Below are 14142 nucleotides of genomic sequence, written 5' to 3'. Positions count from 1 at the left end.
TACATCAGGGAGACAAATACCATATGATCTCACTTACATGTGGAATCCTAAAAACAACAAAATTGAAATAGTTTATGAACAGAACAGAAAGGGTGGTTGCCTTAGGGGCTGGGGGTGAAATAGGTGAAGGGGGGAAAGATTAGTGAGAGGGTTTGGTATGTTGATCTGGGTGACGGTCACATGAGTGTACACACACACGTCCAAACTCAATGAGCTGCACACTTAAAATTTGTGTGTCTCACTGTAGGCACCTCAGTAAAAATAAAATGAGAAAAAGCCCTGTGCAGATCCACCAGTAATTATTAGTGGAATCTGGCTTTTTTTTTACCAAGATGCAGCTTGTTCAGCCTGATGTACACAGGAAGTGTCAAGGAAACTGAAGTGTCATTTTCTATATGTCTTTTCCAGCATAATATTTTAGTGATGTGTTTCACATTCCACGATTCTGTTTTTATCAAAATCTTGCAGCTGCACATTCAGCTTTTCCGACTTAGGGGCAGAGCTACAACATAGCTAATTGGCAGAATGAGTTCTTAGTGTCAAAGTAGCCAAATCAGCCCTTCCTTCTTTCAGGAAAATGTCTGATTTCATTTCAAAATGCAGATGGAACCGGTGGTGCCAGCTCTCTGCGCAGCCGCTGGGGTGTGGCCGGGATTCAGCCCCGCGCAGTGCCCGGCCCAGGGACCGTGCCGGGGTGCAGAGCACCGTGATGCTCCGAGGGGCCCGTCCTTGGGGCCGCACTCCCAGAGCGGCCCTGGACCGGCCTGGAGGCTTCCTTCCACGCTGAGAGCCGCCCTTCCTCCTTTCCTGACGAGGGCTGGGCTGTGGGGAGGGACGGCCAGTGGGGCAGGCGAAGGGGATGTGGAGGACCAGGACACGAACCTTTTTCTCTTAAACTGGCTGTGCTTGTGTGCAGCCCCACGGATGGCTGAACAGCTGACCCCAGAGGACTTCGGGGGGCTCCACGCAGCAGGGGGTGTGGGTCACACAAAACACAAAAAATTCTGCTTTACATATGCAGAAATGTACAGAAACTCAAGCCACCATACGTGGGTTATTTTAGTACACCAAGAATTACAAAGAGACCAGTTCTGGGCTCGGTCACAGCCCAGCTGGGCCTTTCAGGCTCCCTCTCATCGTAAGTGATTCTCACCAGGAAAATGCCCCTGAGTCCCATCCACCTCGGCTGTTTACTCCATCCGGCAGTTAACTCAGTAAACCATGTGTATCCTTCAGGAATGGATGAAGAAGTAGAGATGTGAGGATCACAAGAGGCAGGGGGGATGGAACAAATAGTTCAAAAATTCATATGGAACCACTAAAGACCCCGAATAGCCAAAGCAATCCTGAGAAAGAAGAATAAAGTAGGGGGGATCTCACTCCCCAACTTCAAGCTCTACTATAAAGCCACAGTAATCAAGACAATTTGGTACTGGCACAAGAGCAGACCCACAGAACAATGGAACAGACTAGAGAATCCAGACGTTAACCCAGACATATATGGTCAATTAATATTTGATAAAGGAGCCATGGACATACAATGGCGAAATGACTGTCTCTTCAACAGGTGGTGCTGGCAAAACTGGACAGCTACATGTAGGAGAATGAAACTGGACCATTGTCTAACCCCATATACAAAAGTAAATTCGAAATGGATCAAAGACCTGAATGTAAGTCATGAAACCGTAAAACTCTGAGAAAAAAACATAGGCAAAAATCTCAAGGACATAAACATGAGTGACCTCTTCTTGAACATATCTCCCCGGGCAAGGAAAACAACAGCAAAAATGAACAAGTGGGACTATATCAAGCTGAAAAGCTTCTGTACAGCAAAGGACACCATCAGTAGAACAAAAAGACATCCTACAGTGTGGGAGAATATATTCATAAATGACAGATCTGATAAGGGCTTGACATCCAAAATATATAAAGAGCTCACCCACCTCAACAAACAAAAAACAAATAATCCAATTTAAAAATGGGCAGAGGAGCTGAACAGACAGTTCTCCAAAAAAGAAATACAGATGGCCAACAGACACATGAAAAGATGCTCCACATCGTTAATTATCAGAGAAATGCAAATTAAAACTACAATGAGGTATCACCTCACACCAGTAAGGATGGCTGCCATCCAAAAGACAAACAACAACAAATGTTGGCGAGGCTGTGGAGAAAGGGGAACCCTCCTCCACTGCTGGTGGGAATGTAAACTAGTTCAACCATTGTGGAAAGCAGTATGGAGGTTCCTCAAAATGCTCAAAATACGTGAGCACCGTGCGGGCCGTGGCGGCCGCTTGTCCGCTTCCTGCCCTCCCCTACTTCCCTCCCTCTCCCTCCCTGGGCGGCGGTGGGTCGCCTGTCGCAGACTCCCTGACCCATCCCTAAACCTTACCCTGGCCTCGGTGCCACCGCGTAGGCCTCCTTTTCCTGTTTCCAGGCCCAGCCCAGTGTCGGGCGGGGGCCTCGAGGAGACAGAGGCGCTGCAGCTGAGAGAAACGACAAGACGACCCTCGGCTCCGCGGCAGGATCTCTCGATTCGCCGCCGCCATGGCGAAGAGGCAGACCCCGCTCACCTGCTCGGGTCACACGCGGCCTGCGGTGGATTTGGCTTTCAGTGGCGTCACTCCCTACGGCTATTTCTTAATCAGCGCTTGCAAAGATGGTAAACCTATGCTACGCCAGGGAGATACAGGAGACTGGATTGCAACATTTTTGGGCCGTAAGGGTGCTGTTTGGGGTGCAACGTTGAATAAGGGTGCCACCACAGCAGCTACAGCAGCTGCCGACTTCACAGCTAAAGTGTGGGACGCTGTCTCAGGAGATGAGTCGATGACCCTGGCTCATAAACACATTGTCAAGACTGCATTTTACGCAGGATAGTAATTACTTGTTAACCGGAGGACAGGATAAACTGTTACAGATATATGACTTGAACAAACCTGAGGCGGAACCTAAGGAAATCAGTAGTCACACCTCTGGTATTAAAAAGGCTCTATGGTGCAGTGAGGATAAACATATTCTTTCAGCTGATGATAAAACTATTCGACTTTGGGATCATGCTACTATGACAGAAGTGAAATCTTTAAATTTTAATATGTCTGTTAGCAGTATGGAATATATTCCTGAGGGAGAGATCGTGGTAATAACTTATGGATGATCTATTGCTTTTCATAGTGCAGTAAGTTTGGATGCAATTAAATCTTTTGAAGCTCCTGCAACCATCAATTCCGCATCTCTTCATCCTGAGAAAGAATTTCTTGTTGCAGGTGGTGAAGATTTTAAACTTTATAAGTATGATTATAATAATGGAGAGGAATTAGAATCCTACAAAGGACACTTTGGTCCTATTCACTGTGTGAGATTTAGTCCTGATGGAGAACTCTATGCTAGTGGTTCTGAAGACGGAACATTGAGACTGTGGCAAACTGTGGTAGGAAAAACATATGGCCTTTGGAAATGTGTGCTTCCCGAAGAAGTGGTGAACTGGCAAAGCCGAAGATCAGTTTTTCAGAGACAGCAGAAGAAGAGCTAGAAGAAATTGCTTCAGAGAATTCAGATGCTATCTGTAGTTCAACCCCTGAAGTAAAAAGGCCTGATCGTCAGGCATATGCCACATATAGTATACAACTTATGAACTTAAACAAGCAAGCAGAGACAAGTGTCAGCCTTCCAGAGTTACTCTCTGCTTAAAGAAAACAGCAGTAAATAATGAGGAATATGAATTAGCTCCAGTGCTGGAATTAATTTGGTGTTACCCGTAAGTGAAAATGGAAGCGTATCAGATGAAGGCAGGTGTAGTTATACTCTTATTTACAGTGTGATGGCCTGTTGTCTTTTTAATGAATATATGCAAGCCAACATCCAATTTCTCTTACTACACTTAGATCTCTTGTAGCTGTTTATGTTATTATGGAGAAGAAAAATATATTTGCCTATTTTTCTGACTTTTACCTTAAAGCAGAATGCTTGTTTTTTTTCTTTTTTTTTGCTGTAGTTGTAAAGAAGAGGGAATACATGATAAAGTAACTGGTTTGTTTTCTCTTTCGTTGTATACTGCTTCTGAACATCTAATTGTTTTTACTTGTCTAAATAAAATGCCTCTAAACAAATCAATGTTTGTTTCTTGGGAAAAATAGAAAAATGGATAGGTTTGAGTTTTATAACTGGAAATCACCCAAAAGTTTTTCTGTATCATAACTAGTATCAAAAGACAACATGATTAAAGAATCCAAGTTACATACTGTTTTGTAATTTTGAAATTCAATTACTTTTACTGAATTTTTGAAATTTTCTTGTCCTTTGCTGGGTTGCATTTACCTCTTTCCTAGATGAGAGAGAAATGCTTGATTTGCCTTATTAAAAACCTTCCAGAATAATTATTAAAGTGACAGATGCTAGTTATAAGAAAAAATAAAGCAAATCAGAATTGGCAGAAAAATCACTCAATCCCACCCCACCCCCAACATTTATTGAGCATTAATGCATGTTAGTATGTATACCTCTGTGTGTGTATCTGTAGATAGAAAAAAATATTTTATACAAATGGGATAATTGTAGACCTGCAGTGGTTATTTTACTTTATCCTTTATGCTCAGGTGGGATTCAAAAAGCCTTTCTACGAACCTTCTAATAAAATGGATCAACTTTTAGACTTTTATTTATTTTTTAAAAAGGGAAGAATATTAATTAGACTAGTAATATGGAAAAAGTTTAGACCAAAAAATATCTGCCAAATTGCTTTTTCTCTCCTTATTTATCTTGTGAATGACCCATGATAACTTTCGTTAAACAACCAACCAAAGAATAAAATAAGTTTTTGAGGATTGTGGTTACCCGAAGGAAGCACTCTTGGCTCTGACAGCCTTAAAGGACCAAGAGGGCTGTGCTGTGGGGAGAGCCAACCGATGTGATGGTCCACAGGGCCTCATAGGGAAACAGGGTTTGTGTCACCTTGTCCTCTGCCTTCTGGCAGCAGTATTGTCAATGTACCATGGGTTGCTCAGGCTCTAGTTGACTTATCCTAAATAAAGTTGAGATTTATGTACCAAAAAAAAAAATGCTTAAAATAGAAATACCATTTGATGCAGGAATTCCACTTCTAGGAATTTACCCTAAGAATGCAGCAGCCCAGTTTGAAAAAGACAGATACACCCCTATGTTTATCGCAGCACTATTTACAATAGCCAAGAAATGGAAGCAACCTAAGTGTCCGTCAGCAGATGAATGGATAAAGAAGTGGTACATATACACAATGGAATATTATTCAGCCATAAGAAGAGGGCAAATCCTACCATTTGCAGCAACATGGATGGAGCTGGAGGGTATTAGGCTCAGTGAAATAAGCCAGGTGGAGAAAGACAAGTACCAAATGATTTCACTCATATGTCGAGTATAAGAACAAAGCAAAAACTGAAGGAACAAAACAGCAGCAGAATCACAGAACCCAAGAATGGACTAACAGTTACCAAAGGGAAAGGGACTGGGGAGGATGGGAGGGAAGGGAGGGATAAGGGTGGGGAAAAAGAAAGAGGGCATTACGATTAGCATGTATAGTGCGTGGGGGGCACGGGGAGGGCTGTGCAACACAGAGAAGACAAGTAGTGATTCTACAGCATCTTACTAGGCTGATGGACAGTGACTGTGAAGGGGTATGTGGGGGGGACTTGGTGAAGGGGGGAGCCTAGTAAACATAATGTTCTTTATGTAATCGTAGATTAATGATACCAAAAAAAAAAAAAGATGGGGAGAAAAACATGTAGGTGCAGAAATAACAAAAACTATAAAGATGGATCATTTGAGCCTCTAAATCCTCACACTACACTGACACATGTTCAATTATGTACTGAACAGAAAATGGCAGCATCTCACGATCAGAAGCACATGGACTGAGAGACACACTGCACTGTCTCCCTAACCCTGCCTCTGAGACACGGAGGAACAGGTGGAATCTCCCAGCAAATGCCCTCAGAGTGTGAGAGCTCAAAGGTGGCATTCCTTTTAAGACAGAAAAATGATAAGGTTCCTCATATTTGTGTGTAAAAATGTAACATTTTTATGGAAGATGGCACAGGAAAATGTAGAATTTTAAGATACTTTTAAAATCAGAGTCAGTGTGAAGCAGCAATCAGGAACCCTTGGAAGATGACCCTGATGGTGCCCTAGTAGGCAGAGGCCAGACAGCACCTGAACCCCTTCCCACATGTGACCCAACCTGCAGAATGCCCCACCCCGAGTTCTCAGGAACTGGTAGGACCCAGAGTGCCCACGTGTGTGCCTGGTGAGGGGGAGTGAGCTCAGCCCCGTGGCACACTTAGTGGACCACTGGACACCAGGAGAGAGTCTGGGTTAGGAAACTGTTCAGTCCGGGACACAGGACACGGAGGCGTGGTGTGAGGGTCCCCGACTGTGCTGTGCGACGGGAGCATGACCCATGTAAGATACTTGAAGCCAGTAGGGGCGAGGGTTGGGGAGCGGAGGACGTGAGCAGCAGGGTCGGAGCCCCACAGGCTGATCGTGGGGCAGTCAGAGCACCTGTGGGCCTCATTCAGTGAAAGTAGGAGTTTTATGTTTCCCCTGGAGGATGCTTGTAGGCGAATCGATGCTTGGTGACACTAGATGAAAGACTCCACATGAGTAATGACAAACGGAAATACCGGTATCTAAGAAGTGTAAGAGAAATCTGCTCGGGTCTGTACTGGAGGGAGCAGTCGGGACAGCAGCATGGGCGGGAGAAAGGAGCTGAAGGGGAACTGGCAGGGGGTAAGGTGGGAGGCAGGCGTCTGAGACGGGGGTGGGGGGGTGGGCGCCCCGCAAGAGGAGGAGTGAAACGAAAGGCAGTGACTCATCCTAAAGGCCACATTTCCAAAGGGCTTGGTTTGGTGAATGGTGCCCCAGGGGAAATGCTGGGTGTGTATCTCTTATGTAAACTGTAGATTGTCTCGCAGGGAGGAGGCCTGGGCGAATTACTGTCACCCAGGTGGCCCCAGTCTCCCTAAACTGTGCACGTTGCCACCTCCAGGACTGGGCAGGTCCCTTGGATGAGCAGTGCGGCGCTGGCCACCCTGGCTGGCAGGACCGTGGCAAGGCTGTGTTGCAGCGTCTTAGATGCCCTTATTGCTTAGAGACGGCACGGTTACAGGCTGGGGTGCAAAGGAACAGGACGACCTTAGATGGCCAGACGTAAGGGCGGCTCCCAGCTGCCTGCTGTTGTCAGCGGCAGGTCCCCTCTACGTGTTTCCCCCAAGCGACCTCACGGCGTGCGCCACGCTCGCCCAACGCCTGTCCTCCTCAAGCCCGCCAGCACTGAACAGGAGGGGATGGAAGAGTGAGTCCTGTTCTCATTAAGGAAAACACATCGGCTAGTCCACCAGAGCCAGGGGGAGGCGGGCGCATAACATTATATAACAGAGGCCATGTGATCATGGCCGTCATCAGCCCGCCTGAAGTGTTTCACCTTCCTGAGATGTGAGCTAGAATCTTTGCTTTGCAGACGGAGGTCACATCAGAGAAAGAAGTAGGTAAATTCAGTCGGCATTTGGCCTGAAGACACGGAGTGGTGTGCAGGCTGGTGGAGGGGGGCCGAGGCAGGCGTCTGCGCCCCTGGAAACAGCTCCCCCCGGGAGCCCGCCTGCCCCTCTTCCAGGCCCTCTGCTGCCTGGTGGGAGGCAGGCGTCTGAGACGGGGGGCACAAAGCTCGGGGGACAGCCTGTGCTGAGCAGCAGCTGAGCTTGGGGCTCTACTGTGGGGTCTCCGGCCTCTCCCTCCAGAACCTCCGCTGGACTGACAGGGCCACTAATTCTCCCAGAAGGATTAGTTCAAGGCATTATTCTCCCCAACAGTTACTAGTGGTTAAGGCAGGTGCCCAACACTGTCAAAATTTACCATCAGGGAAACTTTCCAGCCATTTCCAGACTGACACAAAGCAGATATCCTCAGGGGCAGCAAAGGAGTGCTAGAATCTGATTCCCCTTTCCAGAGAGAATTACTGGTCTTTGAGGGCTCCCTGCGTGTGTAATTCCGTAAGCTTCCTCTCCATCACAGGTACCCAGGCATTCATGACACAGAGTGGAGTAGAAACAAAAGCACAGTGTAATGGAGCTGCCCAGGGGGTGCGAGGAGATAGGGGCCAAGGGCGCCACTCTGACAGAGAGGTGATGCTGGACTGTGCCCGGAACCGCTGGGGGAGAGCGCACACCCCTGCTCCTGAATCGAGCGTGAAGGGGTCTCGGGTGGAGGAGGCTCGTGGCCGCGTGGGTTTGCAGGATCGGGAGTGGAGCAGACCCCGGTGCCGAGGCCCTCTCAGACGTTCCAGAGGAGGCGGGGCTCCAGGCCGGCCCAACGGCTGGTCCCTTGCTCTCTCCGGGTCCCCCGGAGAACGGTCTGCTCCCCAGCAAACGCCTCCAGTTAACAGGACGTCCAGTAGAGTGGAGCACCCCAGAGCCGAAGCCTTCAGATCACGTTGTGACAGAACAGAAACGGCATCAGCCTGCGGATGGACAGGGAAGGTGCGCTGCTCTCCTATCCAGGTAATCAAACCGCTTTTGGTCCCTTTCCTGTTGGAGAATGAAACACCACATTCCTCAGGTAAAAGGCCGGGGCCAGAGCCCTGTGTTCCTGTGAGCCAGCAGGTCTGTGGGGTTTGCTGGGAGCTGCACGTGGCCAGCGTGTCAGGGACCCTCACTGCCGCGACCCCACAGGTGGCAACAGCCATGCTCCCCGAGGGCCATGCCCAGTCTCCAAGGCTGCAGTCCTGCCCGGCTGCAGCACGACCCTGCTTTACCCTCTCAACAGCCCTTCCTACCACACGGACATGGCAGGCCACGTGCTGTGCCGGCTGTTGCTGTGACCGTCATACTCCACGTGGGACAGAGAAATGGCTGCGAGCCGAGCTTGCAGAGCCCAGCCTAACTCGAGGGTGTCAGTGACCCCCATGTGACCCATCCCTTGTCCACTCCAGCGGCCACTTGCCCTGCAAGTCCCGGGGTAGCTACCTGGGTCCTGGCCCCACAAGGCTGGGACTGGGTGGTGTGTGTTTCCCATCCAGAGGACACCACCGCGCCAGGCAGCTGTTTGGGACCCCTAGATGCCGAGAGCCGGGGGGAACCAGCCCTCTAGCGGCTGGCACAATGGCCCCCTGGGCTAGGAGGTTGCAAGGCCTGGGAATCAAGGGACTTGGAAAGGTCTGTGCATTCCTGTCCTCGCCGTGGCTCGTTCCTCCAGCAGAGAAGACCCGCAGGCCTGTGCGCGCAGAATCCTCTAGCTGGACCGTGCTTGGAGTCAGCGCCCAGCCACACTCGTGGTGGTTCGCCTCTGTGCCTCAGAAGTGAGGGGCTGTGGACCTGCTGTCATGGGACCCTGGCTTCCACACGTGTCCTTGGAGTTCGGCTGGCCTGGGGCCACTCCTCCCACCAGAAGGCAGGTATAAGCAAGGGCTTCCCTTTCTGTGCCCTCATCCTGGTCGCCCGGGCCTTTCTAGTGTCACATGTGTGACGGAGAACCCCAGGCCAGAGGGACCTGCTCCTGCCACGGGCCCTGCGTCCGCAAACCAAGGCCTTCTGCAGCCCAGCCCCACAGGAATGTGACCGTCAGTCAGCACAGAATTCCGGAATCACTGAGAGGCCTCTCCGCTCCCCTAGGAAGGCGGCCTTGCCTGAAACAGTGGGCTCTCTGAGGGTGGTCTCCTTTCCCTTTTCTGCAGTTCAACAAAGTTCCCCTCTGCTGGCTAGAGGGGATGCTGTGATTCAGGAATCGATGAAGCTGTCAGATCTTTGCAGTCACTCATGAATTCTTTCACCTCCACAGAACAGTCCTCGTCGCCATCTCACTGAGGCAGCCACTTGCTGTGCCACAGCCTTACATATGGACCCACAGAGGATCCTGGGACAAGGACATAAATGATGTGCTCTTTTCTGAGGATGTGTTTCAAGAAGAAAAATGAGAGAGTGGGGATGAGGCAAGGGAGGTGGGACATCCGGCTGCGGGGCACTGATGAGCAGGTTGGCACCCACGCCCACCCGTGGCCTCTGAGAAGCTGTGCGCACCCAATGCAGAATTACCCCAGCTGGACATGCACAGGCCCTGCTGCTTGAGGGGCACCCTCGGGGATTTGCGCCATGTCCCTGGTACCCGTCTGGGAGCTGTCAAGCAAGTCCATGTGGCACCAGAGAGGCCTCGGGCAGAGGAAGGATTGGGATGAGGGAGGGCGGGCGGCTCCGCGGGGGCCTTGCTATACAGCAGCCAGTGAGCAATCCGACCTCCATCCTCGTCAGGTGGGTGTGATTAAACACAGACACTTCCCAGTCCAGGAAACCTCTCCACAGAGGTGGAAGAAACAAAGCTTTGTTACCGGAGGAGCATTAAGGCCAAAGTTGGTGCAAATCACATGTGATCCAGGAAGAGACCGCAAAGATGGCACCGGTCCGAGGCTGAGTGGGAACAGCCCATTACGTCCACGTGGTGCAGTAAGTGTAGCACCAGAGCCAGAGGACTTCTTCCAAATACAGCCAATTTAAAGGATGCATCATGCGGTCATTGCCAAGTAAGGTCTCATTACTCTTAATAGCAATGCAAATCAATAGCCTTTTTATGGAACGACCTGGAGGCATCATTTCAGGCTTAAACTATGGACGCAGGCAGCTCTTCCAAAGAGCCCCGAAAGGTACAGCAACCCCGCCCCCATCCAAAACTTTCACCCCAAGTTTAGTCTAAGAAAGCAACGGGCCCCACTGCATGGGGGGAAGGATGTGTTATGTACCATGGAAGTGAAACAGGGAAGCCTCGTAAGGTGGAGCGGGGAGCTGGCACGGGGCTTCGGCCCTTCTCATCCCTCACAGGCACCGGCAGAGAGGTCTGCCCTCTGCATCTCCTGTGAGGAACCAGCCCTGAAACTTGGCCGACAAGAACGGGGAACTGCCTCGCCCTGAGCTGCTGCCTTTCTCCAGCAGGCTGCCCCCCACAGCAGCCGCCCCGCTCCCCGCTGCTCCATAAACAGCCTCCTCTTCTCTGCTGGCCTTACCCTTGGCTTCGCTGCAGCTGCTTGTCCCGTACTGTGATTCTCTGCCATTCCCAGTAAACCGATGTTGCTGGTACAATGCCTGTTTTCAGGTCAGCATCACGCAGTGTCAGCAGTGGGATCGGGGACGGTGAGCCGGTGCGCTGGGGCCCAGGGACCCTGAGCTCTCTGCCTCCCCGCCGGCCCCGCTGGCCTTGTGCCTGAGCTCTCCGGGCTTTGCTCTGGGGCCTGGCCCTTTCTGAGAGCACTCCAGGGGCCTTAGTCCAGTTCCCTCTCCAGACAGGACTCTTCCTGTGGAATGGTGCTGCCCTTTGCTCCCGTTCCTTCAGGAGCCAGACTGTTCCTGTTGAAATTCTGTTCTTCAAGCGTTTTTCTTTTTGCTCTAGAGAAATAACTCTAGGAAATGGAATGTCAGTTATGAAAGTGCTTGGCGGCATTTCATTTCAGGGGAAGCCAGATGGTTTTGTGTTGAAAAACTATGGTCCCTCCTGTGCTTCTCTGGTAAGTGGACCGACATGACCAGAAGCATTTAAAGCCTCAGTGGCCCTTGTGGGGGGCGTCTGATTTCCCCCCAGCATTCATTTTCTCAAAACTGAGTTGGACAGCCATGGTGCTACAAGTGTCAACTCTGAATAGGATGCCCATTTTAATTGGTATCTTGAAGGCTCCAAACATTATCAGGAATCTAAAATTGCCTCTCTGCAAAATATAATTTCTAGACTGAGGGAAACAAGAACAGAAAAAATGGCTTCTGAGGTCTCTGTCCCTCCCTGTGGCCTCTGTCCCCAGGCTGCCCCTCTGCTCAGGCCGCATCCCTAAAGTAAGCCTTTGGGGATCCAAACAGACCCCCAGATTCTTGTGTTCCCTGGACTCAGGCTGAGCTGTGATCCGTAGTTAAAAGTTTCTGAAACTGACTGAGGACCACACGCATCTGCTGAGGAATTGAACATGGTCATTCAAACCTACCCACCCAGTTTCTCAGATTCATGTCAGTTAAGCCGCAGGCCAGGTCCTGGGTGAACTTGGCCTGATGGGAACATCCTGAACAGGGATTTGGAGAAACAGACCAACCGTTAGTAAAATGCTGGGACACTGGCTGGAGGCGGGTAGTCACAGTAGCTTCTCCTAAGCCTGCTGACTGGAACAAGATTCAGGCCAGCGCACAGAGCGTGAGGGACCTGCTCATGACGATGACAAGCGACCTCAGATCGTTTGGAGAGGGAATTCTGGTTTCCCCTTAGATGCTGCATCTACCTGGGTAGCATTTCATTCTGTGTTTATTAGTGGGCTGAGCCAGGATCTCTCTCTTTCAGCTGGAAGGACAGGGTCTGGCGGGAGACTACATCCATTTCTAGTTGACAAACCAGCTCCCTCGCACCCCGCGCAAGTCACCCAGAAGGAGGACACAGCATTTCCCAACTTTCCATCCCAGCAAATGGAGGACTCTAAACAAAGTCAAACTCTAGCTTTTGCTGTTATTGCAGAGCCTGGACATTGGAAAAAAGATTGTCACCAACTTAACTGCTTCAGGTGCCATCAGCCTCCAACACCCCAGTTCCCAGTGCCAGGCCCCCAGGCTGCAGCGGGTCCTCCCAGCCCTCCTGCCCACCAGCTCGGGGAGACCACTCCCCAGGCTGGGGCTGCGTCTGTCCCTCCCACACTGGCACTCTCCGCGGGATCCAGGTGGTGGCTGACCTGACCGCTAAGCCTCCAGCTTTCCCTCGTGAGTGACGCTCCCGCCAGCACCAGGAGAGCTGACAGCCACCATGACAAGAGCCCCGGGGACCAGGAAGAGGACCCAGCATCCCGGGCTGGAGACTGCTGCTTTTCATGCCCGCCACCTCCGCGGTGCCTGCCCTCTGCTGTGCGGGAGTGAGCGGCCCTCAGGCCCCAGGAGAGCATCATGGGTGCTCTGAGACCAAGGGCAGGTCCAACAAACACTCCGTTTCAGCAGGAAATACTGCAGGATCCACACGAAACACACCGGCCCCCCCGCGACATCAGAAGCCCAGAATCGGTGCGTAACTCCAAGAGGTCCCAAGCCTCTTTCTGCCCTAACCCCACATTGCTGATTGTACATAAACTGCCCCTTGGCTCAACTGGACAAGGCCTGTTTGGGAAGGCACCCTGCCTTCCCGTGGGGCTGCTTGTGATAATAAAGCCCTGCTTCAAACCCGGTGACCAAGATTGGCCTCCTGCCATCCAGGACACGACCCATTTACCATCCCATAACCCTCAGCCACCACTGCTGCCCCTCTGCCTCTGTGCCCACACTGCCTGCCTTCGGAAGGGACGCTGGGCGGCCACACCACGGTCGGTCTGCACCACAGGCAGTGTTGCTGTTCCAGCCAGCACCTCCCTCACCGCCTCTAGTCAGGCGGGGACGGCACGCAGTGTGGGACCAGAGGGCTGCCCTTCCCACGGACGACACAGCCACGGTCACTCTTAGCCGCAACTTTGCCAGATGGGTGAGGGGGCACCCTGCCCCAAGGCCCTTGGGAATCCTGGTGGGAAGGCTGACTCAGCGAGTTTCCTGCTTGGAAATCATCTCTGCTTCCAGCCCTGTAGCTGCAGCCTGGCCTGTGACGGCTCCATCAAGTAGGGTACGAGGTGGAGCCGCCGTGGGGAGGAAGGAGTCCAGCAGCCCCCACACCCGCTCCACAGATGCCCCGGGACCCAGCTTTCTCCAGTGTGGTAGCCTCGGCCCTGCTCAGGTTCACACCGAGTGCCAGCCTGCGCACCTCTGTCACCGCACTTTAGGCAACCAGGGTTTTAATGCCATCCCAACACTGAGCGGAGTAACTCTCCTGGCACTGATGGACATCACAAGCTGTGTCTTGGTCTGAGAAAGGGTGCTCAGCTAGCCAAACTGGGGCAGTATCTCCAGTTCCACTGCTTGATAGCACTGAGCATGTGCCAGTGGAGAGGCCTCCCGCCAGGGGTCTGCCATGCAGCTGCCTGAAGTCCGACCCTCTTGTTGACAGAGCGGTTCTGACAGCGTTTTGTGCCTCCGAGGGCACGAGGGGCAGAGCCCAGGTTCGGCCCAGCCCCGCACGGCTGCGGCCACAGCCACTCACTTCAGGGGCCTGGGTGGCCCCCTCACAGGGGCACATGGGGGCACCTGCTTCTCG

The 14142-nt window shown here is 51.6% G+C and overlaps 1 pseudogene; it reads left to right on the top strand.

Annotated features, from left to right (window-relative positions):
• The first annotated feature begins 2333 nt into the window (after nucleotides 1-2333).
• Nucleotides 2334-5057, top strand: LOC118908620 (serine-threonine kinase receptor-associated protein-like; annotated as a pseudogene).
• Nucleotides 5058-14142: the final 9085 nt, after the last annotated feature.

The sequence above is a fragment of the Manis pentadactyla genome, chromosome 1 (assembly GCF_030020395.1).
Source record: "Manis pentadactyla isolate mManPen7 chromosome 1, mManPen7.hap1, whole genome shotgun sequence".
Classification (NCBI taxonomy): Eukaryota; Metazoa; Chordata; class Mammalia; order Pholidota; family Manidae; genus Manis; species Manis pentadactyla.
This window is presented reverse-complemented; position numbering and strand designations above follow the sequence as displayed.